The following is a 26672-nucleotide window of genomic DNA, read 5'->3' as shown; positions in this document are numbered from 1 at the left end:
AATCCTGCAAACAATTAAAGCTTACATTTCCATGTTATTTACATCTTTTGCACAAATTTGTAGTTGAAACTCTTTTGTGTTGTAAATGTTGATGTGTTGAAATGGAATGCTTTTGCTTGGTTTTGAACAAATATGGTCTTAGCTATGAAATTTGAATCCTCTAGTTTGCAAGGTGCTTCTGCTTACGGCCATTCCACCCTTAGAATGCCTGATCTCGTCTGATCTCAGAAGCTACCTAGGGTTGGGCCTGGTTAGTACTTGAATGGGAGACTGTCTGGGAATACCAGGTGTTGTAAGCTTTTCCAATCCTGCAAACAATTAAAGCTTACATTTCCATGTTATTTACATCTTTTGCACAAATTTGTAGTTGAAACTCTTTTGTGTTGTAAATGTTGATGTGTTGAAATGGAATGCTTTTGCTTGGTTTTGAACAAATATGGTCTTAGCTATGAAATTTGAATCCTCTAGTTTGCAAGGTGCTTCTGCTTACGGCCATTCCACCCTTAGAATGCCTGATCTCGTCTGATCTCAGAAGCTACCAAGGGTTGGGCCTGGTTAGTACTTGAATGGGAGACTGTCTGGGAATACCAGGTGTTGTAAGCTTTTCCAATCCTGCAAACAATTAAAGCTTACATTTCCATGTTATTTACATCTTTTGCACAAATTTGTAGTTGAAACTCTTTTGTGTTGTAAATGTTGATGTGTTGAAATGGAATGCTTTTGCTTGGTTTTGAACAAATATGGTCTTAGCTATGAAATTTGAATCCTCTAGTTTGCAAGGTGCTTCTGCTTACGGCCATTCCACCCTTAGAATGCCTGATCTCGTCTGATCTCAGAAGCTACCTAGGGTTTGGCCTGGTTAGTACTTGAATGGGAGACTGTCTGGGAATACCAGGTGTTGTAAGCTTTTCCAATCCTGCAAACAATTAAAGCTTACATTTCCATGTTATTTACATCTTTTGCACAAATTTGTAGTTGAAACTCTTTTGTGTTGTAAATGTTGATGTGTTGAAATGGAATGCTTTTGCTTGGTTTTGAACAAATATGGTCTTAGCTATGAAATTTGAATCCTCTAGTTTGCAAGGTGCTTCTGCTTACGGCCATTCCACCCTTAGAATGCCTGATCTCGTCTGATCTCAGAAGCTACCTAGGGTTGGGCCTGGTTAGTACTTGAATGGGAGACTGTCTGGGAATACCAGGTGTTGTAAGCTTTTCCAATCCTGCAAACAATTAAAGCTTACATTTCCATGTTATTTACATCTTTTGCACAAATTTGTAGATGAAACTCTTTTGTGTTGTAAATGTTGATGTGTTGAAATGGAATGCTTTGTGTTGTAAATGTTGATGTGTTGAAATGGAATGCTTTTGCTTGGTTTTGAACAAATATGGTCTTAGCTATGAAATTTGAATCCTCTAGTTTGCAAGGTGCTTCTGCTTACGGCCATTACACCCTTAGAATGCCTGATCTCGTCTGATCTCAGAAGCTACCAAGGGTTGGGCCTGGTTAGTACTTGAATGGGAGACTGTCTGGGAATACCAGGTGTTGTAAGCTTTTCCAATCCTGCAAACAATTAAAGCTTACATTTCCATGTTATTTACATCTTTTGCACAAATTTGTAGTTGAAACTCTTTTGTGTTGTAAATGTTGATGTGTTGAAATGGAATGCTTTTGCTTGGTTTTGAACAAATATGGTCTTAGCTATGAAATTTGAATCCTCTAGTGTGCAAGGTGCTTCTGCTTACGGCCATTCCACCCTTAGAATGCCTGATCTCGTCTGATCTCAGAAGCTACCTAGGGTTGGGCCTGGTTAGTACTTGAATGGGAGACTGTCTGGGAATACCAGGTGTTGTAAGCTTTTCCAATCCTGCAAACAATTAAAGCTTACATTTCCATGTTATTTACATCTTTTGCACAAATTTGTAGTTGAAACTCTTTTGTGTTGTAAATGTTGATGTGTTGAAATGGAATGCTTTTGCTTGGTTTTGAACAAATATGGTCTTAGCTATGAAATTTGAATCCTCTAGTTTGCAAGGTGCTTCTGCTTACGGCCATTCCACCCTTAGAATGCCTGATCTCGTCTGATCTCAGAAGCTACCTAGGGTTGGGCCTGGTTAGTACTTGAATGGGAGACTGTCTGGGAATACCAGGTGTTGTGAGCTTTTCCAATCCTGCAAACAATTAAAGCTTACATTTCCATGTTATTTACATCTTTTGCACAAATTTGTAGTTGAAACTCTTTTGTGTTGTAAATGTTGATGTGTTGAAATGGAATGCTTTTGCTTGGTTTTGAACAAATATGGTCTTAGCTATGAAATTTGAATCCTCTAGTTTGCAAGGTGCTTCTGCTTACGGCCATTCCACCCTTAGAATGCCTGATCTCGTCTGATCTCAGAAGCTACCAAGGGTTGGGCCTGGTTAGTACTTGAATGGGAGACTGTCTGGGAATACCAGGTGTTGTAAGCTTTTCCAATCCTGCAAACAATTAAAGCTTACATTTCCATGTTATTTACATCTTTTGCACAAATTTGTAGTTGAAACTCTTTTGTGTTGTAAATGTTGATGTGTTGAAATGGAATGCTTTTGCTTGGTTTTGAACAAATATGGTCTTAGCTATGAAATTTGAATCCTCTAGTTTGCAAGGTGCTTCTGCTTACGGCCATTCCACCCTTAGAATGCCTGATCTCGTCTGATCTCAGAAGCTACCTAGGGTTTGGCCTGGTTAGTACTTGAATGGGAGACTGTCTGGGAATACCAGGTGTTGTAAGCTTTTCCAATCCTGCAAACAATTAAAGCTTACATTTCCATGTTATTTACATCTTTTGCACAAATTTGTAGTTGAAACTCTTTTGTGTTGTAAATGTTGATGTGTTGAAATGGAATGCTTTTGCTTGGTTTTGAACAAATATGGTCTTAGCTATGAAATTTGAATCCTCTAGTTTGCAAGGTGCTTCTGCTTACGGCCATTCCACCCTTAGAATGCCTGATCTCGTCTGATCTCAGAAGCTACCTAGGGTTGGGCCTGGTTAGTACTTGAATGGGAGACTGTCTGGGAATACCAGGTGTTGTAAGCTTTTCCAATCCTGCAAACAATTAAAGCTTACATTTCCATGTTATTTACATCTTTTGCACAAATTTGTAGATGAAACTCTTTTGTGTTGTAAATGTTGATGTGTTGAAATGGAATGCTTTGTGTTGTAAATGTTGATGTGTTGAAATGGAATGCTTTTGCTTGGTTTTGAACAAATATGGTCTTAGCTATGAAATTTGAATCCTCTAGTTTGCAAGGTGCTTCTGCTTACGGCCATTACACCCTTAGAATGCCTGATCTCGTCTGATCTCAGAAGCTACCTAGGGTTGGGCCTGGTTAGTACTTGAATGGGAGACTGTCTGGGAATACCAGGTGTTGTAAGCTTTTCCAATCCTGCAAACAATTAAAGCTTACATTTCCATGTTATTTACATCTTTTGCACAAATTTGTAGTTGAAACTCTTTTGTGTTGTAAATGTTGATGTGTTGAAATGGAATGCTTTTGCTTGGTTTTGAACAAATATGGTCTTAGCTATGAAATTTGAATCCTCTAGGTTTGCAAGGTGCTTCTGCTTACGGCCATTCCACCCTTAGAATGCCTGATCTCGTCTGATCTCAGAAGCTACCTAGGGTTGGGCCTGGTTAGTACTTGAATGGGAGACTGTCTGGGAATACCAGGTGTTGTAAGCTTTTCCAATCCTGCAAACAATTAAAGCTTACATTTCCATGTTATTTACATCTTTTGCACAAATTTGTAGTTGAAACTCTTTTGTGTTGTAAATGTTGATGTGTTGAAATGGAATGCTTTTGCTTGGTTTTGAACAAATATGGTCTTAGCTATGAAATTTGAATCCTCTAGTGTGCAAGGTGCTTCTGCTTACGGCCATTCCACCCTTAGAATGCCTGATCTCGTCTGATCTCAGAAGCTACCTAGGGTTGGGCCTGGTTAGTACTTGAATGGGAGACTGTCTGGGAATACCAGGTGTTGTAAGCTTTTCCAATCCTGCAAACAATTAAAGCTTACATTTCCATGTTATTTACATCTTTTGCACAAATTTGTAGTTGAAACTCTTTTGTGTTGTAAATGTTGATGTGTTGAAATGGAATGCTTTGTATTGTAAATGTTGATGTGTTGAAATGGAATGCTTTTGCTTGGTTTTGAACAAATATGGTCTTAGCTATGAAATTTGAATCCTCTAGTTTGCAAGGTGCTTCTGCTTACGGCCATTCCACCCTTAGAATGCCTGATCTCGTCTGATCTCAGAAGCTACCTAGGGTTGGGCCTGGTTAGTACTTGAATGGGAGACTGTCTGGGAATACCAGGTGTTGTGAGCTTTTCCAATCCTGCAAACAATTAAAGCTTACATTTCCATGTTATTTACATCTTTTGCACAAATTTGTAGTTGAAACTCTTTTGTGTTGTAAATGTTGATGTGTTGAAATGGAATGCTTTTGCTTGGTTTTGAACAAATATGGTCTTAGCTATGAAATTTGAATCCTCTAGTTTGCAAGGTGCTTCTGCTTACGGCCATTCCACCCTTAGAATGCCTGATCTCGTCTGATCTCAGAAGCTACCTAGGGTTGGGCCTGGTTAGTACTTGAATGGGAGACTGTCTGGGAATACCAGGTGTTGTAAGCTTTTCCAATCCTGCAAACAATTAAAGCTTACATTTCCATGTCATTTACATCTTTTGCACAAATTTGTAGTTGAAACTCTTTTGTGTTGTAAATGTTGATGTGTTGAAATGGAATGCTTTTGCTTGGTTTTGAACAAATATGGTCTTAGCTATGAAATTTGAATCCTCTAGTTTGCAAGGTGCTTCTGCTTACGGCCATTCCACCCTTAGAATGCCTGATCTCGTCTGATCTCAGAAGCTACCAAGGGTTGGGCCTGGTTAGTACTTGAATGGGAGACTGTCTGGGAATACCAGGTGTTGTAAGCTTTTCCAATCCTGCAAACAATTAAAGCTTACATTTCCATGTTATTTACATCTTTTGCACAAATTTGTAGTTGAAACTCTTTTGTGTTGTAAATGTTGATGTGTTGAAATGGAATGCTTTTGCTTGGTTTTGAACAAATATGGTCTTAGCTATGAAATTTGAATCCTCTAGTTTGCAAGGTGCTTCTGCTTACGGCCATTCCACCCTTAGAATGCCTGATCTCGTCTGATCTCAGAAGCTACCTAGGGTTTGGCCTGGTTAGTACTTGAATGGGAGACTGTCTGGGAATACCAGGTGTTGTAAGCTTTTCCAATCCTGCAAACAATTAAAGCTTACATTTCCATGTTATTTACATCTTTTGCACAAATTTGTAGTTGAAACTCTTTTGTGTTGTAAATGTTGATGTGTTGAAATGGAATGCTTTTGCTTGGTTTTGAACAAATATGGTCTTAGCTATGAAATTTGAATCCTCTAGTTTGCAAGGTGCTTCTGCTTACGGCCATTCCACCCTCAGAATGCCTGATCTCGTCTGATCTCAGAAGCTACCTAGGGTTGGGCCTGGTTAGTACTTGAATGGGAGACTGTCTGGGAATACCAGGTGTTGTAAGCTTTTCCAATCCTGCAAACAATTAAAGCTTACATTTCCATGTTATTTACATCTTTTGCACAAATTTGTAGATGAAACTCTTTTGTGTTGTAAATGTTGATGTGTTGAAATGGAATGCTTTGTGTTGTAAATGTTGATGTGTTGAAATGGAATGCTTTTGCTTGGTTTTGAACAAATATGGTCTTAGCTATGAAATTTGAATCCTCTAGTTTGCAAGGTGCTTCTGCTTACGGCCATTACACCCTTAGAATGCCTGATCTCGTCTGATCTCAGAAGCTACCAAGGGTTGGGCCTGGTTAGTACTTGAATGGGAGACTGTCTGGGAATACCAGGTGTTGTAAGCTTTTCCAATCCTGCAAACAATTAAAGCTTACATTTCCATGTTATTTACATCTTTTGCACAAATTTGTAGTTGAAACTCTTTTGTGTTGTAAATGTTGATGTGTTGAAATGGAATGCTTTTGCTTGGTTTTGAACAAATATGGTCTTAGCTATGAAATTTGAATCCTCTAGTGTGCAAGGTGCTTCTGCTTACGGCCATTCCACCCTTAGAATGCCTGATCTCGTCTGATCTCAGAAGCTACCTAGGGTTGGGCCTGGTTAGTACTTGAATGGGAGACTGTCTGGGAATACCAGGTGTTGTAAGCTTTTCCAATCCTGCAAACAATTAAAGCTTACATTTCCATGTTATTTACATCTTTTGCACAAATTTGTAGTTGAAACTCTTTTGTGTTGTAAATGTTGATGTGTTGAAATGGAATGCTTTTGCTTGGTTTTGAACAAATATGGTCTTAGCTATGAAATTTGAATCCTCTAGGTTTGCAAGGTGCTTCTGCTTACGGCCATTCCACCCTTAGAATGCCTGATCTCGTCTGATCTCAGAAGCTACCTAGGGTTGGGCCTGGTTAGTACTTGAATGGGAGACTGTCTGGGAATACCAGGTGTTGTAAGCTTTTCCAATCCTGCAAACAATTAAAGCTTACATTTCCATGTTATTTACATCTTTTGCACAAATTTGTAGTTGAAACTCTTTTGTGTTGTAAATGTTGATGTGTTGAAATGGAATGCTTTTGCTTGGTTTTGAACAAATATGGTCTTAGCTATGAAATTTGAATCCTCTAGTGTGCAAGGTGCTTCTGCTTACGGCCATTCCACCCTTAGAATGCCTGATCTCGTCTGATCTCAGAAGCTACCTAGGGTTGGGCCTGGTTAGTACTTGAATGGGAGACTGTCTGGGAATACCAGGTGTTGTAAGCTTTTCCAATCCTGCAAACAATTAAAGCTTACATTTCCATGTTATTTACATCTTTTGCACAAATTTGTAGTTGAAACTCTTTTGTGTTGTAAATGTTGATGTGTTGAAATGGAATGCTTTGTATTGTAAATGTTGATGTGTTGAAATGGAATGCTTTTGCTTGGTTTTGAACAAATATGGTCTTAGCTATGAAATTTGAATCCTCTAGTTTGCAAGGTGCTTCTGCTTACGGCCATTCCACCCTTAGAATGCCTGATTTCGTCTGATCTCAGAAGCTACCTAGGGTTGGGCCTGGTTAGTACTTGAATGGGAGACTGTCTGGGAATACCATGTGTTGTAAGCTTTTCCAATCCTGCAAACAATTAAAGCTTACATTTCCATGTTATTTACATCTTTTGCACAAATTTGTAGTTGAAACTCTTTTGTGTTGTAAATGTTGATGTGTTGAAATGGAATGCTTTTGCTTGGTTTTGAACAAATATGGTCTTAGCTATGAAATTTGAATCCTCTAGTTTGCAAGGTGCTTCTGCTTACGGCCATTCCACCCTCAGAATGCCTGATCTCGTCTGATCGCAGAAGCTACCTAGGGTTGGGCCTGGTTAGTACTTGAATGGGAGACTGTCTGGGAATACCAGGTGTTGTAAGCTTTTCCAATCCTGCAAACAATTAAAGCTTACATTTCCATGTTATTTACATCTTTTGCACAAATTTGTAGTTGAAACTCTTTTGTGTTGTAAATGTTGATGTGTTGAAATGGAATGCTTTTGCTTGGTTTTGAACAAATATGGTCTTAGCTATGAAATTTGAATCCTCTAGTTTGCAAGGTGCTTCTGCTTACGGCCATTCCACCCTTAGAATTCCTGATCTCGTCTGATCTCAGAAGCTACCTAGGGTTGGGCCTGGTTAGTACTTGAATGGGAGACTGTCTGGGAATACCAGGTGTTGTAAGCTTTTCCAATCCTGCAAACAATTAAAGCTTACATTTCCATGTTATTTACATCTTTTGCACAAATTTGTAGTTGAAACTCTTTTGTGTTGTAAATGTTGATGTGTTGAAATGGAATGCTTTTGCTTGGTTTTGAACAAATATGGTCTTAGCTATGAAATTTGAATCCTCTAGTTTGCAAGGTGCTTCTGCTTACGGCCATTCCACCCTTAGAATGCCTGATCTCGTCTGATCTCAGAAGCTACCTAGGGTTGGGCCTGGTTAGTACTTGAATGGGAGACTGTCTGGGAATATCAGGTGTTGTAAGCTTTTCCAATCCTGCAAACAATTAAAGCTTACATTTCCATGTTATTTACATCTTTTGCACAAATTTGTAGTTGAAACTCTTTTGTGTTGTAAATGTTGATGTGTTGAAATGGAATGCTTTTGCTTGGTTTTGAACAAATATGGTCTTAGCTATGAAATTTGAATCCTCTAGTTTGCAAGGTGCTTCTGCTTACGGCCATTCCACCCTTAGAATGCCTGATCTCGTCTGATCTCAGAAGTTACCTAGGGTTGGGCCTGGTTAGTACTTGAATGGGAGACTGTCTGGGAATACCAGATGTTGTAAGCTTTTCCAATCCTGCAAACAATTAAAGCTTACATTTCCATGTTATTTACATCTTTTGCACAAATTTGTAGTTGAAACTCTTTTGTGTTGTAAATGTTGATGTGTTGAAATGGAATGCTTTGTATTGTAAATGTTGATGTGTTGAAATGGAATGCTTTTGCTTGGTTTTGAACAAATATGGTCTTAGCTATGAAATTTGAATCCTCTAGTTTGCAAGGTGCTTCTGCTTACGGCCATTCCACCCTTAGAATGCCTGATTTCGTCTGATCTCAGAAGCTACCTAGGGTTGGGCCTGGTTAGTACTTGAATGGGAGACTGTCTGGGAATACCAGGTGTTGTAAGCTTTTCCAATCCTGCAAACAATTAAAGCTTACATTTCCATGTTATTTACATCTTTTGCACAAATTTGTAGTTGAAACTCTTTTGTGTTGTAAATGTTGATGTGTTGAAATGGAATGCTTTTGCTTGGTTTTGAACAAATATGGTCTTAGCTATGAAATTTGAATCCTCTAGTTTGCAAGGTGCTTCTGCTTACGGCCATTCCACCCTCAGAATGCCTGATCTCGTCTGATCGCAGAAGCTACCTAGGGTTGGGCCTGGTTAGTACTTGAATGGGAGACTGTCTGGGAATACCAGGTGTTGTAAGCTTTTCCAATCCTGCAAACAATTAAAGCTTACATTTCCATGTTATTTACATCTTTTGCACAAATTTGTAGTTGAAACTCTTTTGTGTTGTAAATGTTGATGTGTTGAAATGGAATGCTTTTGCTTGGTTTTGAACAAATATGGTCTTAGCTATGAAATTTGAATCCTCTAGTTTGCAAGGTGCTTCTGCTTACGGCCATTCCACCCTTAGAATGCCTGATCTCGTCTGATCTCAGAAGCTACTTAGGGTTGGGCCTGGTTAGTACTTGAATGGGAGACTGTCTGGGAATACCAGGTGTTGTAAGCTTTTCCAATCCTGCAAACAATTAAAGCTTACATTTCCATGTTATTTACATCTTTTGCACAAATTTGTAGATGAAACTCTTTTGTGTTGTAAATGTTGATGTGTTGAAATGGAATGCTTTGTGTTGTAAATGTTGATGTGTTGAAATGGAATGCTTTTGCTTGGTTTTGAACAAATATGGTTTTAGCTATGAAATTTGAATCCTCTAGGTTTGCAAGGTGCTTCTGCCTACGGCCATTCCAACCTTAGAATGCCTGATCTCGTCTGATCTCAGAAGCTACCTAGGGTTGGGCCTGGTTAGTACTTGAATGGGAGACTGTCTGGGAATACCAGGTGTTGTAAGCTTTTCCAATCCTGCAAACAATTAAAGCTTACATTTCCATGTTATTTACATCTTTTGCACAAATTTGTAGTTGAAACTCTTTTGTGTTGTAAATGTTGATGTGTTGAAATGGAATGTTTTTGCTTGGTTTTGAACAAATATGGTCTTAGCTATGAAATTTGAATCCTCTAGTTTGCAAGGTGCTTCTGCTTACGGCCATTCCACCCTTAGAATGCCTGATCTCGACTGATCTCAGAAGCTACGTAGGGTTGGGCCTGGTTAGTAATTGAATGGGAGACTGTCTGGGAATATCAGGTGTTGTAAGCTTTTCCAATCCTGCAAACAATTAAAGCTTACATTTCCATGTTATTTACATCTTTTGCACAAATTTGTAGTTGAAACTCTTTTGTGTTGTAAATGTTGATGTGTTGAAATGGAATGCTTTGTGTTGTAAATGTTGATGTGTTGAAATGGAATGCTTTTGCTTGGTTTTGAACAAATATGGTCTTAGCTATGAAATTTGAATCCTCTAGTTTGCAAGGTGCTTCTGCTTACGGCCATTCCACCCTTAGAATGCCTGATCTCGTCTGATCTCAGAAGCTACCTAGGGTTGGGCCTGGTTAGTACTTGAATGGGAGACTGTCTGGGAATACCAGGTGTTGTAAGCTTTTCCAATCCTGCAAACAATTAAAGCTTACATTTCCATGTTATTTACATCTTTTGCACAAATTTGTAGTTGAAACTCTTTTGTGTTGTAAATGTTGATGTGTTGAAATGGAATGCTTTTGCTTGGTTTTGAACAAATATGGTCTTAGCTATGAAATTTGAATCCTCTAGTTTGCAAGGTGCTTCTGCTTACGGCCATTCCACCCTTAGAATGCCTGATCTCGTCTGATCTCAGAAGCTACCTAGGGTTGGGCCTGGTTAGTACTTGAATGGGAGACTGTCTGGGAATACCAGGTGTTGTAAGCTTTTCCAATCCTGCAAACAATTAAAGCTTACATTTCCATGTTATTTACATCTTTTGCACAAATTTGTAGTTGAAACTCTTTTGTGTTGTAAATGTTGATGTGTTGAAATGGAATGCTTTGTGTTGTAAATGTTGATGTGTTGAAATGGAATGCTTTTGCTTGGTTTTGAACAAATATGATCTTAGCTATGAAATTTGAATCCTCTAGTTTGCAAGGTGCTTCTGCTTACGGCCATTCCACCCTTAGAATGCCTGATCTCGTCTGATCTCAGAAGCTACCTAGGGTTGGGCCTGGTTAGTACTTGAATGCGAGACTGTCTGGGAATATCAGGTGTTGTAAGCTTTTCCAATCCTGCAAACAATTAAAGCTTACATTTCCATGTTATTTACATCTTTTGCACAAATTTGTAGTTGAAACTCTTTTGTGTTGTAAATGTTGATGTGTTGAAATGGAATGCTTTTGCTTGGTTTTGAACAAATATGGTCTTAGCTATGAAATTTGAATCCTCTAGGTTTGCAAGGTGCTTCTGCCTACGGCCATTCCAACCTTAGAATGCCTGATCTCGTCTGATCTCAGAAGCTACCTAGGGTTGGGCCTGGTTAGTACTTGAATGGGAGACTGTCTGGGAATACCAGGTGTTGTAAGCTTTTCCAATCCTGCAAACAATTAAAGCTTACATTTCCATGTTATTTACATCTTTTGCACAAATTTGTAGTTGAAACTCTTTTGTGTTGTAAATGTTGATGTGTTGAAATGGAATGCTTTTGCTTGGTTTTGAACAAATATGGTCTTAGCTATGAAATTTGAATCCTCTAGTTTGCAAGGTGCTTCTGCTTACGGCCATTCCACCCTTAGAATGCCTGATCTCGACTGATCTCAGAAGCTACGTAGGGTTGGGCCTGGTTAGTAATTGAATGGGAGACTGTCTGGGAATATCAGGTGTTGTAAGCTTTTCCAATCCTGCAAACAATTAAAGCTTACATTTCCATGTTATTTACATCTTTTGCACAAATTTGTAGTTGAAACTCTTTTGTGTTGTAAATGTTGATGTGTTGAAATGGAATGCTTTGTGTTGTAAATGTTGATGTGTTGAAATGGAATGCTTTTGCTTGGTTTTGAACAAATATGGTCTTAGCTATGAAATTTGAATCCTCTAGTTTGCAAGGTGCTTCTGCTTACGGCCATTCCACCCTTAGAATGCCTGATCTCGTCTGATCTCAGAAGCTACCTAGGGTTGGGCCTGGTTAGTACTTGAATGGGAGATTGTCTGGGAATACCAGGTGTTGTAAGCTTTTCCAATCCTGCAAACAATTAAAGCTTACATTTCCATGTTATTTACATCTTTTGCACAAATTTGTAGTTGAAACTCTTTTGTGTTGTAAATGTTGATGTGTTGAAATGGAATGCTTTTGCTTGGTTTTGAACAAATATGGTCTTAGCTATGAAATTTGAATCCTCTAGTTTGCAAGGTGCTTCTGCTTACGGCCATTCCACCCTTAGAATGCCTGATCTCGTCTGATCTCGGAAGCTACCTAGGGTTGGGCCTGGTTAGTACTTGAATGGGAGACTGTCTGGGAATACCAGGTGTTGTAAGCTTTTCCAATCCTGCAAACAATTAAAGCTTACATTTCCATGTTATTTACATCTTTTGCACAAATTTGTAGTTGAAACTCTTTTGTGTTGTAAATGTTGATGTGTTGAAATGGAATGCTTTTGCTTGGTTTTGAACAAATATGGTCTTAGCTATGAAATTTGAATCCTCTAGGTTTGCAAGGTGCTTCTGCTTACGGCCATTCCACCCTTAGAATGCCTGATCTCGTCTGATCTCAGAAGCTACCTAGGGTTGGGCCTGGTTAGTACTTGAATGGGAGACTGTCTGGGAATACCAGGTGTTGTAAGCTTTTCCAATCCTGCAAACAATTAAAGCTTACATTTCCATGTTATTTACATCTTTTGCACAAATTTGTAGTTGAAACTCTTTTGTGTTGTAAATGTTGATGTGTTGAAATGGAATGCTTTTGCTTGGTTTTGAACAAATATGGTCTTAGCTATGAAATTTGAATCCTCTAGTTTGCAAGGTGCTTCTGCTTACGGCCATTCCACCCTTAGAATGCCTGATCTCGTCTGATCTCAGAAGCTACCAAGGGTTGGGCCTGGTTAGTACTTGAATGGGAGACTGTCTGGGAATACCAGGTGTTGTAAGCTTTTCCAATCCTGCAAACAATTAAAGCTTACATTTCCATGTTATTTACATCTTTTGCACAAATTTGTAGTTGAAACTCTTTTGTGTTGTAAATGTTGATGTGTTGAAATGGAATGCTTTTGCTTGGTTTTGAACAAATATGGTCTTAGCTATGAAATTTGAATCCTCTAGTTTGCAAGGTGCTTCTGCTTACGGCCATTCCACCCTTAGAATGCCTGATCTCGTCTGATCTCAGAAGCTACCTAGGGTTGGGCCTGGTTAGTACTTGAATGGGAGACTGTCTGGGAATACCAGGTGTTGTAAGCTTTTCCAATCCTGCAAACAATTAAAGCTTACATTTCCATGTTATTTACATCTTTTGCACAAATTTGTAGTTGAAACTCTTTTGTGTTGTAAATGTTGATGTGTTGAAATGGAATGCTTTTGCTTGGTTTTGAACAAATATGGTCTTAGCTATGAAATTTGAATCCTCTAGTTTGCAAGGTGCTTCTGCTTACGGCCATTCCACCCTTAGAATGCCTGATCTCGTCTGATCTCAGAAGCTACCTAGGGTTGGGCCTGGTTAGTACTTGAATGGGAGACTGTCTGGGAATACCAGGTGTTGTAAGCTTTTCCAATCCTGCAAACAATTAAAGCTTACATTTCCATGTTATTTACATCTTTTGCACAAATTTGTAGTTGAAACTCTTTTGTGTTGTAAATGTTGATGTGTTGAAATGGAATGCTTTTGCTTGGTTTTGAACAAATATGGTATTAGCTATGAAATTTGAATCCTCTAGTTTGCAAGGTGCTTCTGCTTACGGCCATTCCACCCTTAGAATGCCTGATCTCGTCTGATCTCAGAAGCTACCTAGGGTTGGGCCTGGTTAGTACTTGAATGGGAGACTGTCTGGGAATACCAGGTGTTGTAAGCTTTTCCAATCCTGCAAACAATTAAAGCTTACATTTCCATGTTTTTTACATCTTTTGCACAAATTTGTAGTTGAAACTCTTTTGTGTTGTAAATGTTGATGTGTTGAAATGGAATGCTTTTGCTTGGTTTTGAACAAATATGGTCTTAGCTATGAAATTTGAATCCTCTAGTTTGCAAGGTGCTTCTGCTTACGGCCATTCCACCCTTAGAATGCCTGATCTCGTCTGATCTCAGAAGCTACCTAGGGTTGGGCCTGGTTAGTACTTGAATGGGAGACTGTCTGGGAATACCAGGTGTTGTAAGCTTTTCCAATCCTGCAAACAATTAAAGCTTACATTTCCATGTTATTTACATCTTTTGCACAAATTTGTAGTTGAAACTCTTTTGTGTTGTAAATGTTGATGTGTTGAAATGGAATGCTTTTGCTTGGTTTTGAACAAATATGGTCTTAGCTATGAAATTTGAATCCTCTAGTTTGCAAGGTGCTTCTGCTTACGGCCATTCCACCCTTAGAATGCCTGATCTCGTCTGATCTCAGAAGCTACCTAGGGTTGGGCCTGGTTAGTACTTGAATGGGAGACTGTCTGGGAATACCAGGTGTTGTAAGCTTTTCCAATCCTGCAAACAATTAAAGCTTACATTTCCATGTTATTTACATCTTTTGCACAAATTTGTAGTTGAAACTCTTTTGTGTTGTAAATGTTGATGTGTTGAAATGGAATGCTTTTGCTTGGTTTTGAACAAATATGGTCTTAGCTATGAAATTTGAATCCTCTAGTTTGCAAGGTGCTTCTGCTTACGGCCATTCCACCCTTAGAATGCCTGATCTCGTCTGATCTCAGAAGCTACCTAGGGTTGGGCCTGGTTAGTACTTGAATGGGAGACTGTCTGGGAATACCAGGTGTTGTAAGCTTTTCCAATCCTGCAAACAATTAAAGCTTACATTTCCATGTTATTTACATCTTTTGCACAAATTTCTAGTTGAAACTCTTTTGTGTTGTAAATGTTGATGTGTTGAAATGGAATGCTTTTGCTTGGTTTTGAACAAATATGGTATTAGCTATGAAATTTGAATCCTCTAGTTTGCAAGGTGCTTCTGCTTACGGCCATTCCACCCTTAGAATGCCTGATCTCGTCTGATCTCAGAAGCTACCTAGGGTTGGGCCTGGTTAGTACTTGAATGGGAGACTGTCTGGGAATACCAGGTGTTGTAAGCTTTTCCAATCCTGCAAACAATTAAAGCTTACATTTCCATGTTATTTACATCTTTTGCACAAATTTGTAGTTGAAACTCTTTTGTGTTGTAAATGTTGATGTGTTGAAATGGAATGCTTTGTGTTGTAAATGTTGATGTGTTGAAATGGAATGCTTTTGCTTGGTTTTGAACAAATATGATCTTAGCTATGAAATTTGAATCCTCTAGTTTGCAAGGTGCTTCTGCTTATGGCCATTCCACCCTTAGAATGCCTGATCTCGTCTGATCTCAGAAGCTACCTAGGGTTGGGCCTGGTTAGTACTTGAATGCGAGACTGTCTGGGAATATCAGGTGTTGTAAGCTTTTCCAATCCTGCAAACAATTAAAGCTTACATTTCCATGTTATTTACATCTTTTGCACAAATTTGTAGTTGAAACTCTTTTGTGTTGTAAATGTTGATGTGTTGAAATGGAATGCTTTTGCTTGGTTTTGAACAAATATGGTCTTAGCTATGAAATTTGAATCCTCTAGGTTTGCAAGGTGCTTCTGCCTACGGCCATTCCAACCTTAGAATGCCTGATCTCGTCTGATCTCAGAAGCTACCTAGGGTTGGGCCTGGTTAGTACTTGAATGGGAGACTGTCTGGGAATACCAGGTGTTGTAAGCTTTTCCAATCCTGCAAACAATTAAAGCTTACATTTCCATGTTATTTACATCTTTTGCACAAATTTGTAGTTGAAACTCTTTTGTGTTGTAAATGTTGATGTGTTGAAATGGAATGCTTTTGCTTGGTTTTGAACAAATATGGTCTTAGCTATGAAATTTGAATCCTCTAGTTTGCAAGGTGCTTCTGCTTACGGCCATTCCACCCTTAGAATGCCTGATCTCGACTGATCTCAGAAGCTACGTAGGGTTGGGCCTGGTTAGTAATTGAATGGGAGACTGTCTGGGAATATCAGGTGTTGTAAGCTTTTCCAATCCTGCAAACAATTAAAGCTTACATTTCCATGTTATTTACATCTTTTGCACAAATTTGTAGTTGAAACTCTTTTGTGTTGTAAATGTTGATGTGTTGAAATGGAATGCTTTGTGTTGTAAATGTTGATGTGTTGAAATGGAATGCTTTTGCTTGGTTTTGAACAAATATGGTCTTAGCTATGAAATTTGAATCCTCTAGTTTGCAAGGTGCTTCTGCTTACGGCCATTCCACCCTTAGAATGCCTGATCTCGTCTGATCTCAGAAGCTACCTAGGGTTGGGCCTGGTTAGTACTTGAATGGGAGACTGTCTGGGAATACCAGGTGTTGTAAGCTTTTCCAATCCTGCAAACAATTAAAGCTTACATTTCCATGTTATTTACATCTTTTGCACAAATTTGTAGTTGAAACTCTTTTGTGTTGTAAATGTTGATGTGTTGAAATGGAATGCTTTTGCTTGGTTTTGAACAAATATGGTCTTAGCTATGAAATTTGAATCCTCTAGTTTGCAAGGTGCTTCTGCTTACGGCCATTCCACCCTTAGAATGCCTGATCTCGTCTGATCTCAGAAGCTACCTAGGGTTGGGCCTGGTTAGTACTTGAATGGGAGACTGTCTGGGAATACCAGGTGTTGTAAGCTTTTCCAATCCTGCAAACAATTAAAGCTTACATTTCCATGTTATTTACATCTTTTGCACAAATTTGTAGTTGAAACTCTTTTGTGTTGTAAATGTTGATGTGTTGAAATGGAATGCTTTTGCTTGGTTTTGAACAAATATGGTCTTAGCTATGAAATTTGAATCCTCTAGTTTGCAAGGTGCTTCTGCTTACGGCCATTCCACCCTTAGAATGCCTGATCTCGTCTGATCTCAGAAGCTACCTAGGGTTGGGCCTGGTTAGTACTTGAATGGGAGACTGTCTGGGAATACCAGGTGTTGTAAGCTTTTCCAATCCTGCAAACAATTAAAGCTTACATTTCCATGTTATTTACATCTTTTGCACAAATTTGTAGTTGAAACTCTTTTGTGTTGTAAATGTTGATGTGTTGAAATGGAATGCTTTTGCTTGGTTTTGAACAAATATGGTCTTAGCTATGAAATTTGAATCCTCTAGGTTTGCAAGGTGCTTCTGCCTACGGCCATTCCAACCTTAGAATGCCTGATCTCGTCTGATCTCAGAAGCTACCTAGGGTTGGGCCTGGTTAGTACTTGAATGGGAGACTGTCTGGGAATACCAGGTGTTGTAAGCTTTTCCAATCCTGCAAACAATTAAAGCTTACATTTCCATGTTATTTACATCTTTTGCACAAATTTGTAGTTGAAACTCTTTTGTGTTGTAAATGTTGATGTGTTGAAATGGAATGCTTTTGCTTGGTTTTGAACAAATATGGTCTTAGCTATGAAATTTGAATCCTCTAGTTTGCAAGGTGCTTCTGCTTACGGCCATTCCACCCTTAGAATGCCTGATCTCGTCTGATCTCAGAAGCTACCTAGGGTTGGGCCTGGTTAGTACTTGAATGGGAGACTGTCTGGGAATACCAGGTGTTGTAAGCTTTTCCAATCCTGCAAACAATTAAAGCTTACATTTCCATGTTATTTACATCTTTTGCACAAATTTGTAGTTGAAACTCTTTTGTGTTGTAAATGTTGATGTGTTGAAATGGAATGCTTTTGCTTGGTTTTGAACAAATATGGTCTTAGCTATGAAATTTGAATCCTCTAGTTTGCAAGGTGCTTCTGCTTACGGCCATTCCACCCTTAGAATGCCTGATCTCGTCTGATCTCAGAAGCTACCTAGGGTTGGGCCTGGTTAGTACTTGAATGGGAGACTGTCTGGGAATACCAGGTGTTGCAAGCTTTTCCAATCCTGCAAACAATTAAAGCTTACATTTCCATGTTATTTACATCTTTTGCACAAATTTGTAGTTGAAACTCTTTTGTGTTGTAAATGTTGATGTGTTGAAATGGAATGCTTTTGCTTGGTTTTGAACAAATATGGTCTTAGCTATGAAATTTGAATCCTCTAGGTTTGCAAGGTGCTTCTGCTTACGGCCATTCCACCCTTAGAATGCCTGATCTCGTCTGATCTCAGAAGCTACCTAGGGTTGGGCCTGGTTAGTACTTGAATGGGAGACTGTCTGGGAATATCAGGTGTTGTAAGCTTTTCCAATCCTGCAAACAATTAAAGCTTACATTTCCATGTTATTTACATCTTTTGCACAAATTTGTAGTTGAAACTCTTTTGTGTTGTAAATGTTGATGTGTTGAAATGGAATGCTTTTGCTTGGTTTTGAACAAATATGGTCTTAGCTATGAAATTTGAATCCTCTGGTTTGCAAGGTGCTTCTGCTTACGGCCATTCCACCCTTAGAATGCCTGATCTCGTCTGATCTCAGAAGCTACCTAGGGTTGGGCCTGGTTAGTACTTGAATGGGAGACTGTCTGGGAATATCAGGTGTTGTAAGCTTTTCCAATCCTGCAAACAATTAAAGCTTACATTTCCATGTTATTTACATCTTTTGCACAAATTTGTAGTTGAAACTCTTTTGTGTTGTAAATGTTGATGTGTTGAAATGGAATGCTTTTGCTTGGTTTTGAACAAATATGGTCTTAGCTATGAAATTTGAATCCTCTAGGTTTGCAAGGTGCTTCTGCTTACGGCCATTCCACCCTTAGAATGCCTGATCTCGTCTGATCTCAGAAGCTACCTAGGGTTGGGCCTGGTTAGTACTTGAATGGGAGACTGTCTGGGAATACCAGGTGTTGTAAGCTTTTCCAATCCTGCAAACAATTAAAGCTTACATTTCCATGTTATTTACATCTTTTGCACAAATTTGTAGTTGAAACTCTTTTGTGTTGTAAATGTTGATGTGTTGAAATGGAATGCTTTTGCTTGGTTTTGAACAAATATGGTCTTAGCTATGAAATTTGAATCCTCTGGTTTGCAAGGTGCTTCTGCTTACGGCCATTCCACCCTTAGAATGCCTGATCTCGTCTGATCTCAGAAGCTACCTAGGGTTGGGCCTGGTTAGTACTTGAATGGGAGACTGTCTGGGAATATCAGGTGTTGTAAGCTTTTCCAATCCTGCAAACAATTAAAGCTTACATTTCCATGTTATTTACATCTTTTGCACAAATTTGTAGTTGAAACTCTTTTGTGTTGTAAATGTTGATGTGTTGAAATGGAATGCTTTTGCTTGGTTTTGAACAAATATGGTCTTAGCTATGAAATTTGAATCCTCTAGTTTGCAAGGTGCTTCTGCTTACGGCCATTCCACCCTTAGAATGCCTGATCTCGTCTGATCTCAGAAGCTACCTAGGGTTGGGCCTGGTTAGTACTTGAATGGGAGACTGTCTGGGAATACCAGGTGTTGTAAGCTTTTCCAATCCTGCAAACAATTAAAGCTTACATTTCCATGTTATTTACATCTTTTGCACAAATTTGTAGTTGAAACTCTTTTGTGTTGTAAATGTTGATGTGTTGAAATGGAATGCTTTTGCTTGGTTTTGAACAAATATGGTCTTAGCTATGAAATTTGAATCCTCTGGTTTGCAAGGTGCTTCTGCTTAAGGCCATTCCACCCTTAGAATGCCTGATCTCGTCTGATCTCAGAAGCTACCTAGGGTTGGGCCTGGTTAGTACTTGAATGGGAGACTGTCTGGGAATATCAGGTGTTGTAAGCTTTTCCAATCCTGCAAACAATTAAAGCTTACATTTCCATGTTATTTACATCTTTTGCACAAATTTGTAGTTGAAACTCTTTTGTGTTGTAAATGTTGATGTGTTGAAATGGAATGCTTTTGCTTGGTTTTGAACAAATATGGTATTAGCTATGAAATTTGAATCCTCTAGTTTGCAAGGTGCTTCTGCTTACGGCCATTCCACCCTTAGAATGCCTGATCTCGTCTGATCTCAGAAGCTACCTAGGGTTGGGCCTGGTTAGTACTTGAATGGGAGACTGTCTGGGAATACCAGGTGTTGTAAGCTTTTCCAATCCTGCAAACAATTAAAGCTTACATTTCCATGTTATTTACATCTTTTGCACAAATTTGTAGTTGAAACTCTTTTGTGTTGTAAATGTTGATGTGTTGAAATGGAATGCTTTTGCTTGGTTTTGAACAAATATGGTCTTAGCTATGAAATTTGAATCCTCTAGTTTGCAAGGTGCTTCTGCTTACGGCCATTCCACCCTTAGAATGCCTGATCTCAGAAGCTACCTAGGGTTGGGCCTGGTTAGTACTTGAATGGGAGACTGTCTGGGAATACCAGGTGTTGTAAGCTTTTCCAATCCTGCAAACAATTAAAGCTTACATTTCCATGTTATTTACATCTTTTGCACAAATTTGTAGTTGAAACTATTTTGTGTTGTAAATGTTGATGTGTTGAAATGGAATGCTTTTGCTTGGTTTTGAACAAATATGGTCTTAGCTATGAAATTTGAATCCTCTAGTTTGCAAGGTGCTTCTGCTTACGGCAATTCCACCCTTAGAATGCCTGATCTCGTCTGATCTCAGAAGCTACCTAGGGTTGGGCACGGTTAGTACTTGAATGGGAGACTGTCTGGGAATACCAGGTGTTGTAAGCTTTTCCAATCCTGCAAACAATTAAAGCTTACATTTCCATGTTATTTACATCTTTTGCACAAATTTGTAGATGAAACTCTTTTGTGTTGTAAATGTTGATGTGTTGAAATGGAATGCTTTGTGTTGTAAATGTTGATGTGTTGAAATGGAATGCTTTTGCTTGGTTTTGAACAAATATGATCTTAGCTATGAAATTTGAATCCTCAAGTTTGCAAGGTGCTTCTGCTTACGGCCATTCCACTCTTAGAATGCCTGATCTCGTCTGATCTCAGAAGCTGCCTAGGGTTGGGCACGGTTAGTACTTGAATTGGAGACTGTCTGGGAATACCAGGTGTTGTAAGCTTCTCCAATCCTGCAAACAATTAAAGCTTACATTTCCATGTTATTTACATCTTTTGCACAAATTTGTAGATGAAACTCTTTTGTGTTGTAAATGTTGATGTGTTGAAATGGAATTCTTTGTGTTGTAAATGTTGATGTGTTGAAATGGAATGCTTTTGCTTGGTTTTGAACAAATATGATCTTAGCTATGAAATTTGAATCCTCTAGTTTGCAAGGTGCTTCTGCTTACGGCCATTCCACCCTTAGAATGCCTGATCTCGTCTGATCTCAGAAGCTGCCTAGGGTTGGGCCTGGTTAGTACTTGAATGGGAGACTGTCTGGGAATATCAGGTGTTGTAAGCTTTTCCAATCCTGCAAACAATTAAAGCTTACATTTCCATGTTATTTACATCTTTTGCACAAATTTGTAGTTGAAACTCTTTTGTGTTGTAAATGTTGATGTGTTGAAATGGAATGCTTTTGCTTGGTTTTGAACAAATATGGTCTTAGCTATGAAATTTGAATCCTCTAGTTTGCAAGGTGCTTCTGCTTACGGCCATTCCACCCTTAGAATGCCTGATCTTGTCTGATCTCAGAAGCTACCTAGGGTTGGGCCTGGTTAGTACTTGAATGGGAGACTGTCTGGGAATACCAGGTGTTGTAAGCTTTTCCAATCCTGCAAACAATTAAAGCTTACATTTCCATGTTATTTACATCTTTTGCACAAATTTGTAGTTGAAACTCTTTTGTGTTGTAAATGTTGATGTGTTGAAATGGAATGCTTTTGCTTGGTTTTGAACAAATATGGTCTTAGCTATGAAATTTGAATCCTCTAGGTTTGCAAGGTGCTTCTGCCTACGGCCATTCCACCATTAGAATGCCTGATCTCGTCTGATCTCAGAAGCTCCTTAGGGTTGGGCCTGGTTAGTACTTGAATGGGAGACTGTCTGGGAATACCAGGTGTTGTAAGCTTTTCCAATCCTGCAAACAATTAAAGCTTACATTTCCATGTTATTTACATCTTTTGCACAAATTTGTAGTTGAAACTCTTTTGTGTTGTAAATGTTGATGTGTTGAAATGGAATGCTTTTGCTTGGTTTTGAACAAATATGGTCTTAGCTATGAAATTTGAATCCTCTAGTTTGCAAGGTGCTTCTGCTTAAGGCCATTCCACCCTTAGAATGCCTGATCTCGTCTGATCTCAGAAACTACCTAGGGTTGGGCCTGGTTAGTACTTGAATGGGAGACTGTCTGGGAATATCAGGTGTTGTAAGCTTTTCCAATCCTGCAAACAATTAAAGCTTACATTTCCATGTTATTTACATCTTTTGCACAAATTTGTAGTTGAAACTCTTTTGTGTTGTAAATGTTGATGTGTTGAAATGGAATGCTTTTGCTTGGTTTTGAACAAATATGGTCTTAGCTATGAAATTTGAATCCTCTAGTTTGCAAGGTGCTTCTGCTTACGGCCATTCCACCCTTAGAATGCCTGATCTCGTCTGATCTCAGAAGCTACCTAGGGTTGGGCCTGGTTAGTACTTGAATGGGAGACTGTCTGGGAATACCAGGTGTTGTAAGCTTTTCCAATCCTGCAAACAATTAAAGCTTACATTTCCATGTTATTTACATCTTTTGCACAAATTTGTAGTTGAAACTCTTTTGTGTTGTAAATGTTGATGTGTTGAAATGGAATGCTTTTGCTTGGTTTTGAACAAATATGGTCTTAGCTATGAAATTTGAATCCTCTAGTTTGCAAGGTGCTTCTGCTTACGGCCATTCCACCCTTAGAATTCCTGATCTCGTCTGATCTCAGAAGCTACCTAGGGTTGGGCCTGGTTAGTACTTGAATGGGAGACTGTCTGGGAATACCAGGTGTTGTAAGCTTTTCCAATCCTGCAAACAATTAAAGCTTACATTTCCATGTTTTTTACATCTTTTGCACAAATTTGTAGTTGAAACTCTTTTGTGTTGTAAATGTTGATGTGTTGAAATGGAATGCTTTTGCTTGGTTTTGAACAAATATGGTCTTAGCTATGAAATTTGAATCCTCTAGTTTGCAAGGTGCTTCTGCTTACGGCCATTCCACCCTTAGAATGCCTGATCTCGTCTGATCTCAGAAGCTACCTAGGGTTGGGCCTGGTTAGTACTTGAATGGGAGACTGTCTGGGAATACCAGGTGTTGTAAGCTTTTCCAATCCTGCAAACAATTAAAGCTTACATTTCCATGTTATTTACATCTTTTGCACAAATTTGTAGTTGAAACTCTTTTGTGTTGTAAATGTTGATGTGTTGAAATGGAATGCTTTTGCTTGGTTTTGAACAAATATGGTCTTAGCTATGAAATTTGAATCCTCTAGGTTTGCAAGGTGCTTCTGCTTACGGCCATTCCACCCTTAGAATGCCTGATCTCGTCTGATCTCAGAAGCTACCTAGGGTTGGGCCTGGTTAGTACTTGAATGGGAGACTGTCTGGGAATACCAGGTGTTGTAAGCTTTTCCAATCCTGCAAACAATTAAAGCTTACATTTCCATGTTATTTACATCTTTTGCACAAATTTGTAGTTGAAACTCTTTTGTGTTGTAAATGTTGATGTGTTGAAATGGAATGCTTTTGCTTGGTTTTGAACAAATATGGTCTTAGCTATGAAATTTGAATCCTCTAGTTTGCAAGGTGCGTCTGCTTAAGGCCATTCCACCCTTAGAATGCCTGATCTCGTCTGATCTCAGAAGCTACCTAGGGTTGGGCCTGGTTAGTACTTGCATGGGAGACTGTCTGGGAATATCAGATGTTGTAAGCTTTTCCAATCCTGCAAGCAATTAAAGCTTACATTTCCATGTTATTTACATCTTTTGCACAAATTTGTAGTTGAAACTCTTTTGTGTTGTAAATGTTGATGTGTTGAAATGGAATGCTTTGTGTTGTAAATGTTGATGTGTTGAAATGGAATGCTTTTGCTTGGTTTTGAACAAATATGGTCTTAGCTATGAAATTTGAATCCTCTAGTTTGCTAAGTGCTTCTGCTTACGGCCATTCCACCCTTAGAATGCCTGATCTCGTCTGATCTCAGAAGCTACCATTGGGTTGGGCCTGGTTAGTACTTGAATGGGAGACTGTCTGGGAATACCAGGTGTTGTAAGCTTTTCCAATCCTGCAAACAATTAAAGCTTACATTTCCATGTTATTTACATCTTTTGCACAAATTTGTAGTTGAAACTCTTTTGTGTTATAAATGTTGATGTGGGTTGGGTCTGGTTAGTACTTGAATGGGAGACTGTCTGGGAATACCAGGTGTTGTAAGCTTTTCCAATCCTGCAAACAATTAAAGCTTACATTTCCATGTTATTTATATCTTTTGCACTTATTTGTAGTTGACACTCTTTTGTGTGGTAAATGTTGATATGTTGAAATGGAATGCTTTTGCTTGGTTTTGAACAAATATGGTCTTAGCTATGAAAATTGAATCCTCTAATTTGCAAGGTGCTTCTGCTTACGGCCATTCCACCCTTAGAATGCCAGATCTCATCTGATCTCAGAAGCTACCTAGGGTTGGGCCTGGTTAGTACTTGAATGGGAGACTGTCTGGGAATACCAGGTGTTGTAAGCTTTTCCAATCCTGAAAACAATTAAAGCTTACATTTCCATGTTATTTATATCTTTTGCACTTATTTGTAGTTGACACTCTTTTGTGTGGTAAATGTTGATGTGTTGAAATGGAATGCTGTGTTGTAAATGTTGATGTGTTGAAATGGAATGCTTTTGCTTGGTTTTGAACAAATATGGTCTTAGCTATGAAATTTGAATCCTCTAGTTTGAAAGGTGCTTCTGCTTACGGCCATTCCACCCTTAGAATGCCTGATCTTGTCTGATCTCAGAAACTACCTAGAGTTGGGCCTGGTTAGTACTTGAATGGGAGACTGTCTGGGAATATCAGGTGTTGTAAGCTTTTCCAATCCTGCAAACAATTAAAGCTTACATTTCCATGTTATTTACATCTTTTGCACAAATTTGTAATTGAAACTCTTTTGTGTTGTAAATGTTGATGTGTTGAAATGGAATGCTTTTGCTTGGTTTTGAACAAATATGGTCTTAGGTATGAAATTTGAATCCTCTAGTTTTCAAAGTGCTTCTGCTTGCGGCCATTCCACCCTTAGAATGCCTGATCTTGTCTGATCTCAGAAGCTACCTAGGGTTGGGCCTGGTTAGTACTTGAATGGGAGACTGTCTGGGAATACCAGGTGATGTAAGCTTTTCCAATCCTGCAAACAATTAAAGCTTACATTTCCATGTTATTTACATCTTTTGCACAAATTTGTAGTTGAAACTCTTTCGTGTTGTAAATGTTGATGTGTTGAAATGGAATGCTTTGTGTTGTAAATGTTGATGTGTTGAAATGGAATGCTTTTGCTTGGTTTTGAACAAATATGGTCTTAGCTATGAAATTTGAATCCTCTAGTTTGCAAGGTCCTTCTGCTTATGGCCATTCCACCCGTAGAATGCCTGATTTCGTCTGATCTCAGAAGCTACCTAGGATTGGGCCTGTTTAGTACTTGATTGGGAGACTGTCTGGGAATACCAGGTGTTGTAAGCTTTTCCAATCCTGCAAACAATTAAAGCTTACACTTCCATGTTATTTATATCTTTTGCACTTATTTGTAGTTGACACTCTTTTGTGTGGTAAATGTTGATGTGTTGAAATGGAATGCTTTGTGTTGTAAATGTTGATGTGTTGAAATGGAATGCTTTTGCTTGGTTTTGAACAAATATGGTCTTAGCTATGAAATTTGAATCCTCTAGTTTGCTAAGTGCTTGTGCTTACGGCCATTCCACCCTTAGAATGCCTGATCTCGTCTGATCTCAGAAGCTACCTAGGGTTGGGCCTGGTTAGTACTTGAATGGGAGACTGTCTGGGAATACCAGGTGTTGTAAGCTTTTCCAATCCTGCAAACAATTAAAGCTTACATTTCCATGTTATTTACATCTTTTGCACAAATTTGTAGTTGAAACTCTTTTGTGTTATTAATGTTGATGTGGGTTGGGTCTGGTTAGTACTTGAATGGGAGACTGTCTGGGAATACCAGGTGTTGTAAGCTTTTCCAATCCTGCAAACAATTAAAGCTTACATTTCCATGTTATTTACATCTTTTGCAGAAATTTGTAGTTGAAACTCTTTTGTGTTGTAAATGTTGTGTTGAAATGGAATGCCTTTGCTTGGTTTTGAACCAATATGGTCTTAGCTATGAAATTTGAATCCTCTAGTTTGCAAGGCTCTTCTGCTTACGGCAATTCCACCCTTAGAATGCCTGATCTCGTCTGATCTCAGAAGCTACCTAGGGTTGGGCACGTTTAGTACTTGAATGGGAGACTGTCTGGGAATACCAGGTGTTGTAAGCTTTTCCAATCCTGCAAACAATTAAAGCTTACATTTCCATGTTATTTACATCTTTTGCACAAATTTGTAGTTGAAACTCTTTTGTATTGTAAATGTTGATGTGTTGAAATGGAATGCTTTTGCTTGGTTTTCAACAAATATGGTCTTAGCTATGAAATTTGAATCCTCTAGTTTGGAAGGTGTTTTTGCTTACGACCATTCCACCCTTAGAATGCCTGATCTCGTCTGATCTCAGAAGCTACCTAGGGTTGGGCCTGGTTAGTACTTGAATGGGAGACTGTCTGGGAATATCAGGTGTTGTAAGCTTTTCCAATCCTGCAAACAATTAAAGCTTACATTTCCATGTTATTTACATCTTTTGCACAAATTTGTAGTTGAAACTCTTTTGTGTTGTAAATGTTGATGTCTTGAAATGGAATGCTTTTACTTGGTTTCGAACAAATATGGTCTTATCTATGAAAT

General features: G+C 38.7%; 84 pseudogenes; all 84 read left to right on the top strand.

Annotated features, from left to right (window-relative positions):
* Positions 1-180: 180 nt before the first annotated feature.
* On the top strand, positions 181-299 carry LOC140569827 (5S ribosomal RNA; annotated as a pseudogene).
* Positions 300-484: 185 nt separating this feature from the next.
* LOC140569497 (5S ribosomal RNA) lies at positions 485-603 on the top strand (annotated as a pseudogene).
* A 185-nt stretch (positions 604-788) lies between these two features.
* On the top strand, positions 789-907 carry LOC140572834 (5S ribosomal RNA; annotated as a pseudogene).
* A 185-nt stretch (positions 908-1092) lies between these two features.
* On the top strand, positions 1093-1211 carry LOC140569826 (5S ribosomal RNA; annotated as a pseudogene).
* Positions 1212-1433: 222 nt separating this feature from the next.
* Positions 1434-1552, top strand: LOC140571766 (5S ribosomal RNA; annotated as a pseudogene).
* A 185-nt stretch (positions 1553-1737) lies between these two features.
* LOC140569825 (5S ribosomal RNA) lies at positions 1738-1856 on the top strand (annotated as a pseudogene).
* Positions 1857-2041: 185 nt separating this feature from the next.
* On the top strand, positions 2042-2160 carry LOC140571044 (5S ribosomal RNA; annotated as a pseudogene).
* Positions 2161-2345: 185 nt separating this feature from the next.
* Positions 2346-2464, top strand: LOC140569485 (5S ribosomal RNA; annotated as a pseudogene).
* Positions 2465-2649: 185 nt separating this feature from the next.
* On the top strand, positions 2650-2768 carry LOC140572833 (5S ribosomal RNA; annotated as a pseudogene).
* A 185-nt stretch (positions 2769-2953) lies between these two features.
* On the top strand, positions 2954-3072 carry LOC140569824 (5S ribosomal RNA; annotated as a pseudogene).
* A 222-nt stretch (positions 3073-3294) lies between these two features.
* On the top strand, positions 3295-3413 carry LOC140572998 (5S ribosomal RNA; annotated as a pseudogene).
* A 186-nt stretch (positions 3414-3599) lies between these two features.
* On the top strand, positions 3600-3718 carry LOC140569823 (5S ribosomal RNA; annotated as a pseudogene).
* Positions 3719-3903: 185 nt separating this feature from the next.
* Positions 3904-4022, top strand: LOC140569820 (5S ribosomal RNA; annotated as a pseudogene).
* A 222-nt stretch (positions 4023-4244) lies between these two features.
* Positions 4245-4363, top strand: LOC140571043 (5S ribosomal RNA; annotated as a pseudogene).
* Positions 4364-4548: 185 nt separating this feature from the next.
* Positions 4549-4667, top strand: LOC140569819 (5S ribosomal RNA; annotated as a pseudogene).
* Positions 4668-4852: 185 nt separating this feature from the next.
* LOC140569473 (5S ribosomal RNA) lies at positions 4853-4971 on the top strand (annotated as a pseudogene).
* A 185-nt stretch (positions 4972-5156) lies between these two features.
* LOC140572832 (5S ribosomal RNA) lies at positions 5157-5275 on the top strand (annotated as a pseudogene).
* Positions 5276-5460: 185 nt separating this feature from the next.
* On the top strand, positions 5461-5579 carry LOC140570236 (5S ribosomal RNA; annotated as a pseudogene).
* A 222-nt stretch (positions 5580-5801) lies between these two features.
* LOC140571765 (5S ribosomal RNA) lies at positions 5802-5920 on the top strand (annotated as a pseudogene).
* Positions 5921-6105: 185 nt separating this feature from the next.
* On the top strand, positions 6106-6224 carry LOC140569818 (5S ribosomal RNA; annotated as a pseudogene).
* A 186-nt stretch (positions 6225-6410) lies between these two features.
* On the top strand, positions 6411-6529 carry LOC140569817 (5S ribosomal RNA; annotated as a pseudogene).
* Positions 6530-6714: 185 nt separating this feature from the next.
* On the top strand, positions 6715-6833 carry LOC140569816 (5S ribosomal RNA; annotated as a pseudogene).
* A 222-nt stretch (positions 6834-7055) lies between these two features.
* Positions 7056-7174, top strand: LOC140566608 (5S ribosomal RNA; annotated as a pseudogene).
* A 185-nt stretch (positions 7175-7359) lies between these two features.
* Positions 7360-7478, top strand: LOC140573401 (5S ribosomal RNA; annotated as a pseudogene).
* Positions 7479-7663: 185 nt separating this feature from the next.
* Positions 7664-7782, top strand: LOC140570008 (5S ribosomal RNA; annotated as a pseudogene).
* A 185-nt stretch (positions 7783-7967) lies between these two features.
* Positions 7968-8086, top strand: LOC140570837 (5S ribosomal RNA; annotated as a pseudogene).
* Positions 8087-8271: 185 nt separating this feature from the next.
* On the top strand, positions 8272-8390 carry LOC140571936 (5S ribosomal RNA; annotated as a pseudogene).
* A 222-nt stretch (positions 8391-8612) lies between these two features.
* LOC140571470 (5S ribosomal RNA) lies at positions 8613-8731 on the top strand (annotated as a pseudogene).
* Positions 8732-8916: 185 nt separating this feature from the next.
* LOC140573400 (5S ribosomal RNA) lies at positions 8917-9035 on the top strand (annotated as a pseudogene).
* A 185-nt stretch (positions 9036-9220) lies between these two features.
* LOC140567361 (5S ribosomal RNA) lies at positions 9221-9339 on the top strand (annotated as a pseudogene).
* A 223-nt stretch (positions 9340-9562) lies between these two features.
* LOC140566593 (5S ribosomal RNA) lies at positions 9563-9681 on the top strand (annotated as a pseudogene).
* A 185-nt stretch (positions 9682-9866) lies between these two features.
* On the top strand, positions 9867-9985 carry LOC140566228 (5S ribosomal RNA; annotated as a pseudogene).
* Positions 9986-10207: 222 nt separating this feature from the next.
* Positions 10208-10326, top strand: LOC140569815 (5S ribosomal RNA; annotated as a pseudogene).
* A 185-nt stretch (positions 10327-10511) lies between these two features.
* Positions 10512-10630, top strand: LOC140569814 (5S ribosomal RNA; annotated as a pseudogene).
* Positions 10631-10852: 222 nt separating this feature from the next.
* On the top strand, positions 10853-10971 carry LOC140566733 (5S ribosomal RNA; annotated as a pseudogene).
* A 186-nt stretch (positions 10972-11157) lies between these two features.
* LOC140566592 (5S ribosomal RNA) lies at positions 11158-11276 on the top strand (annotated as a pseudogene).
* A 185-nt stretch (positions 11277-11461) lies between these two features.
* Positions 11462-11580, top strand: LOC140566227 (5S ribosomal RNA; annotated as a pseudogene).
* A 222-nt stretch (positions 11581-11802) lies between these two features.
* Positions 11803-11921, top strand: LOC140571574 (5S ribosomal RNA; annotated as a pseudogene).
* A 185-nt stretch (positions 11922-12106) lies between these two features.
* On the top strand, positions 12107-12225 carry LOC140571116 (5S ribosomal RNA; annotated as a pseudogene).
* Positions 12226-12411: 186 nt separating this feature from the next.
* Positions 12412-12530, top strand: LOC140569813 (5S ribosomal RNA; annotated as a pseudogene).
* A 185-nt stretch (positions 12531-12715) lies between these two features.
* On the top strand, positions 12716-12834 carry LOC140569462 (5S ribosomal RNA; annotated as a pseudogene).
* Positions 12835-13019: 185 nt separating this feature from the next.
* On the top strand, positions 13020-13138 carry LOC140569812 (5S ribosomal RNA; annotated as a pseudogene).
* A 185-nt stretch (positions 13139-13323) lies between these two features.
* Positions 13324-13442, top strand: LOC140569811 (5S ribosomal RNA; annotated as a pseudogene).
* A 185-nt stretch (positions 13443-13627) lies between these two features.
* LOC140569809 (5S ribosomal RNA) lies at positions 13628-13746 on the top strand (annotated as a pseudogene).
* A 185-nt stretch (positions 13747-13931) lies between these two features.
* Positions 13932-14050, top strand: LOC140569808 (5S ribosomal RNA; annotated as a pseudogene).
* Positions 14051-14235: 185 nt separating this feature from the next.
* LOC140569807 (5S ribosomal RNA) lies at positions 14236-14354 on the top strand (annotated as a pseudogene).
* A 185-nt stretch (positions 14355-14539) lies between these two features.
* On the top strand, positions 14540-14658 carry LOC140569806 (5S ribosomal RNA; annotated as a pseudogene).
* Positions 14659-14843: 185 nt separating this feature from the next.
* On the top strand, positions 14844-14962 carry LOC140569804 (5S ribosomal RNA; annotated as a pseudogene).
* Positions 14963-15184: 222 nt separating this feature from the next.
* On the top strand, positions 15185-15303 carry LOC140567174 (5S ribosomal RNA; annotated as a pseudogene).
* Positions 15304-15489: 186 nt separating this feature from the next.
* Positions 15490-15608, top strand: LOC140566591 (5S ribosomal RNA; annotated as a pseudogene).
* A 185-nt stretch (positions 15609-15793) lies between these two features.
* On the top strand, positions 15794-15912 carry LOC140566226 (5S ribosomal RNA; annotated as a pseudogene).
* A 222-nt stretch (positions 15913-16134) lies between these two features.
* Positions 16135-16253, top strand: LOC140569803 (5S ribosomal RNA; annotated as a pseudogene).
* A 185-nt stretch (positions 16254-16438) lies between these two features.
* Positions 16439-16557, top strand: LOC140569802 (5S ribosomal RNA; annotated as a pseudogene).
* Positions 16558-16742: 185 nt separating this feature from the next.
* LOC140569801 (5S ribosomal RNA) lies at positions 16743-16861 on the top strand (annotated as a pseudogene).
* A 186-nt stretch (positions 16862-17047) lies between these two features.
* On the top strand, positions 17048-17166 carry LOC140566590 (5S ribosomal RNA; annotated as a pseudogene).
* Positions 17167-17351: 185 nt separating this feature from the next.
* LOC140569800 (5S ribosomal RNA) lies at positions 17352-17470 on the top strand (annotated as a pseudogene).
* Positions 17471-17655: 185 nt separating this feature from the next.
* On the top strand, positions 17656-17774 carry LOC140572057 (5S ribosomal RNA; annotated as a pseudogene).
* A 186-nt stretch (positions 17775-17960) lies between these two features.
* On the top strand, positions 17961-18079 carry LOC140570836 (5S ribosomal RNA; annotated as a pseudogene).
* A 185-nt stretch (positions 18080-18264) lies between these two features.
* On the top strand, positions 18265-18383 carry LOC140570835 (5S ribosomal RNA; annotated as a pseudogene).
* A 186-nt stretch (positions 18384-18569) lies between these two features.
* On the top strand, positions 18570-18688 carry LOC140569799 (5S ribosomal RNA; annotated as a pseudogene).
* A 185-nt stretch (positions 18689-18873) lies between these two features.
* LOC140570833 (5S ribosomal RNA) lies at positions 18874-18992 on the top strand (annotated as a pseudogene).
* Positions 18993-19177: 185 nt separating this feature from the next.
* On the top strand, positions 19178-19296 carry LOC140569797 (5S ribosomal RNA; annotated as a pseudogene).
* A 185-nt stretch (positions 19297-19481) lies between these two features.
* Positions 19482-19600, top strand: LOC140566361 (5S ribosomal RNA; annotated as a pseudogene).
* Positions 19601-19785: 185 nt separating this feature from the next.
* LOC140569796 (5S ribosomal RNA) lies at positions 19786-19904 on the top strand (annotated as a pseudogene).
* Positions 19905-20089: 185 nt separating this feature from the next.
* On the top strand, positions 20090-20198 carry LOC140568273 (5S ribosomal RNA; annotated as a pseudogene).
* A 185-nt stretch (positions 20199-20383) lies between these two features.
* LOC140566605 (5S ribosomal RNA) lies at positions 20384-20502 on the top strand (annotated as a pseudogene).
* A 222-nt stretch (positions 20503-20724) lies between these two features.
* LOC140568169 (5S ribosomal RNA) lies at positions 20725-20843 on the top strand (annotated as a pseudogene).
* A 222-nt stretch (positions 20844-21065) lies between these two features.
* On the top strand, positions 21066-21184 carry LOC140566021 (5S ribosomal RNA; annotated as a pseudogene).
* Positions 21185-21369: 185 nt separating this feature from the next.
* Positions 21370-21488, top strand: LOC140572186 (5S ribosomal RNA; annotated as a pseudogene).
* Positions 21489-21674: 186 nt separating this feature from the next.
* LOC140567693 (5S ribosomal RNA) lies at positions 21675-21793 on the top strand (annotated as a pseudogene).
* A 185-nt stretch (positions 21794-21978) lies between these two features.
* LOC140566139 (5S ribosomal RNA) lies at positions 21979-22097 on the top strand (annotated as a pseudogene).
* Positions 22098-22282: 185 nt separating this feature from the next.
* LOC140569795 (5S ribosomal RNA) lies at positions 22283-22401 on the top strand (annotated as a pseudogene).
* A 185-nt stretch (positions 22402-22586) lies between these two features.
* On the top strand, positions 22587-22705 carry LOC140570007 (5S ribosomal RNA; annotated as a pseudogene).
* A 185-nt stretch (positions 22706-22890) lies between these two features.
* On the top strand, positions 22891-23009 carry LOC140569794 (5S ribosomal RNA; annotated as a pseudogene).
* Positions 23010-23195: 186 nt separating this feature from the next.
* LOC140569793 (5S ribosomal RNA) lies at positions 23196-23314 on the top strand (annotated as a pseudogene).
* A 185-nt stretch (positions 23315-23499) lies between these two features.
* Positions 23500-23618, top strand: LOC140567944 (5S ribosomal RNA; annotated as a pseudogene).
* Positions 23619-23840: 222 nt separating this feature from the next.
* On the top strand, positions 23841-23960 carry LOC140566475 (5S ribosomal RNA; annotated as a pseudogene).
* A 346-nt stretch (positions 23961-24306) lies between these two features.
* LOC140571359 (5S ribosomal RNA) lies at positions 24307-24425 on the top strand (annotated as a pseudogene).
* Positions 24426-24645: 220 nt separating this feature from the next.
* LOC140567018 (5S ribosomal RNA) lies at positions 24646-24764 on the top strand (annotated as a pseudogene).
* Positions 24765-24949: 185 nt separating this feature from the next.
* Positions 24950-25068, top strand: LOC140566739 (5S ribosomal RNA; annotated as a pseudogene).
* Positions 25069-25290: 222 nt separating this feature from the next.
* Positions 25291-25409, top strand: LOC140568323 (5S ribosomal RNA; annotated as a pseudogene).
* Positions 25410-25631: 222 nt separating this feature from the next.
* Positions 25632-25750, top strand: LOC140569792 (5S ribosomal RNA; annotated as a pseudogene).
* A 343-nt stretch (positions 25751-26093) lies between these two features.
* Positions 26094-26212, top strand: LOC140567329 (5S ribosomal RNA; annotated as a pseudogene).
* A 185-nt stretch (positions 26213-26397) lies between these two features.
* LOC140569889 (5S ribosomal RNA) lies at positions 26398-26516 on the top strand (annotated as a pseudogene).
* Positions 26517-26672: the final 156 nt, after the last annotated feature.

The sequence above is a fragment of the Salminus brasiliensis genome, chromosome 11, assembly GCF_030463535.1.
Source record: "Salminus brasiliensis chromosome 11, fSalBra1.hap2, whole genome shotgun sequence".
NCBI lineage: Eukaryota > Metazoa > Chordata > Actinopteri > Characiformes > Bryconidae > Salminus > Salminus brasiliensis.
The sequence above is the reverse complement of the archived record's forward strand: the minus strand, read 5'-3'. Positions and strand labels throughout refer to the sequence as shown.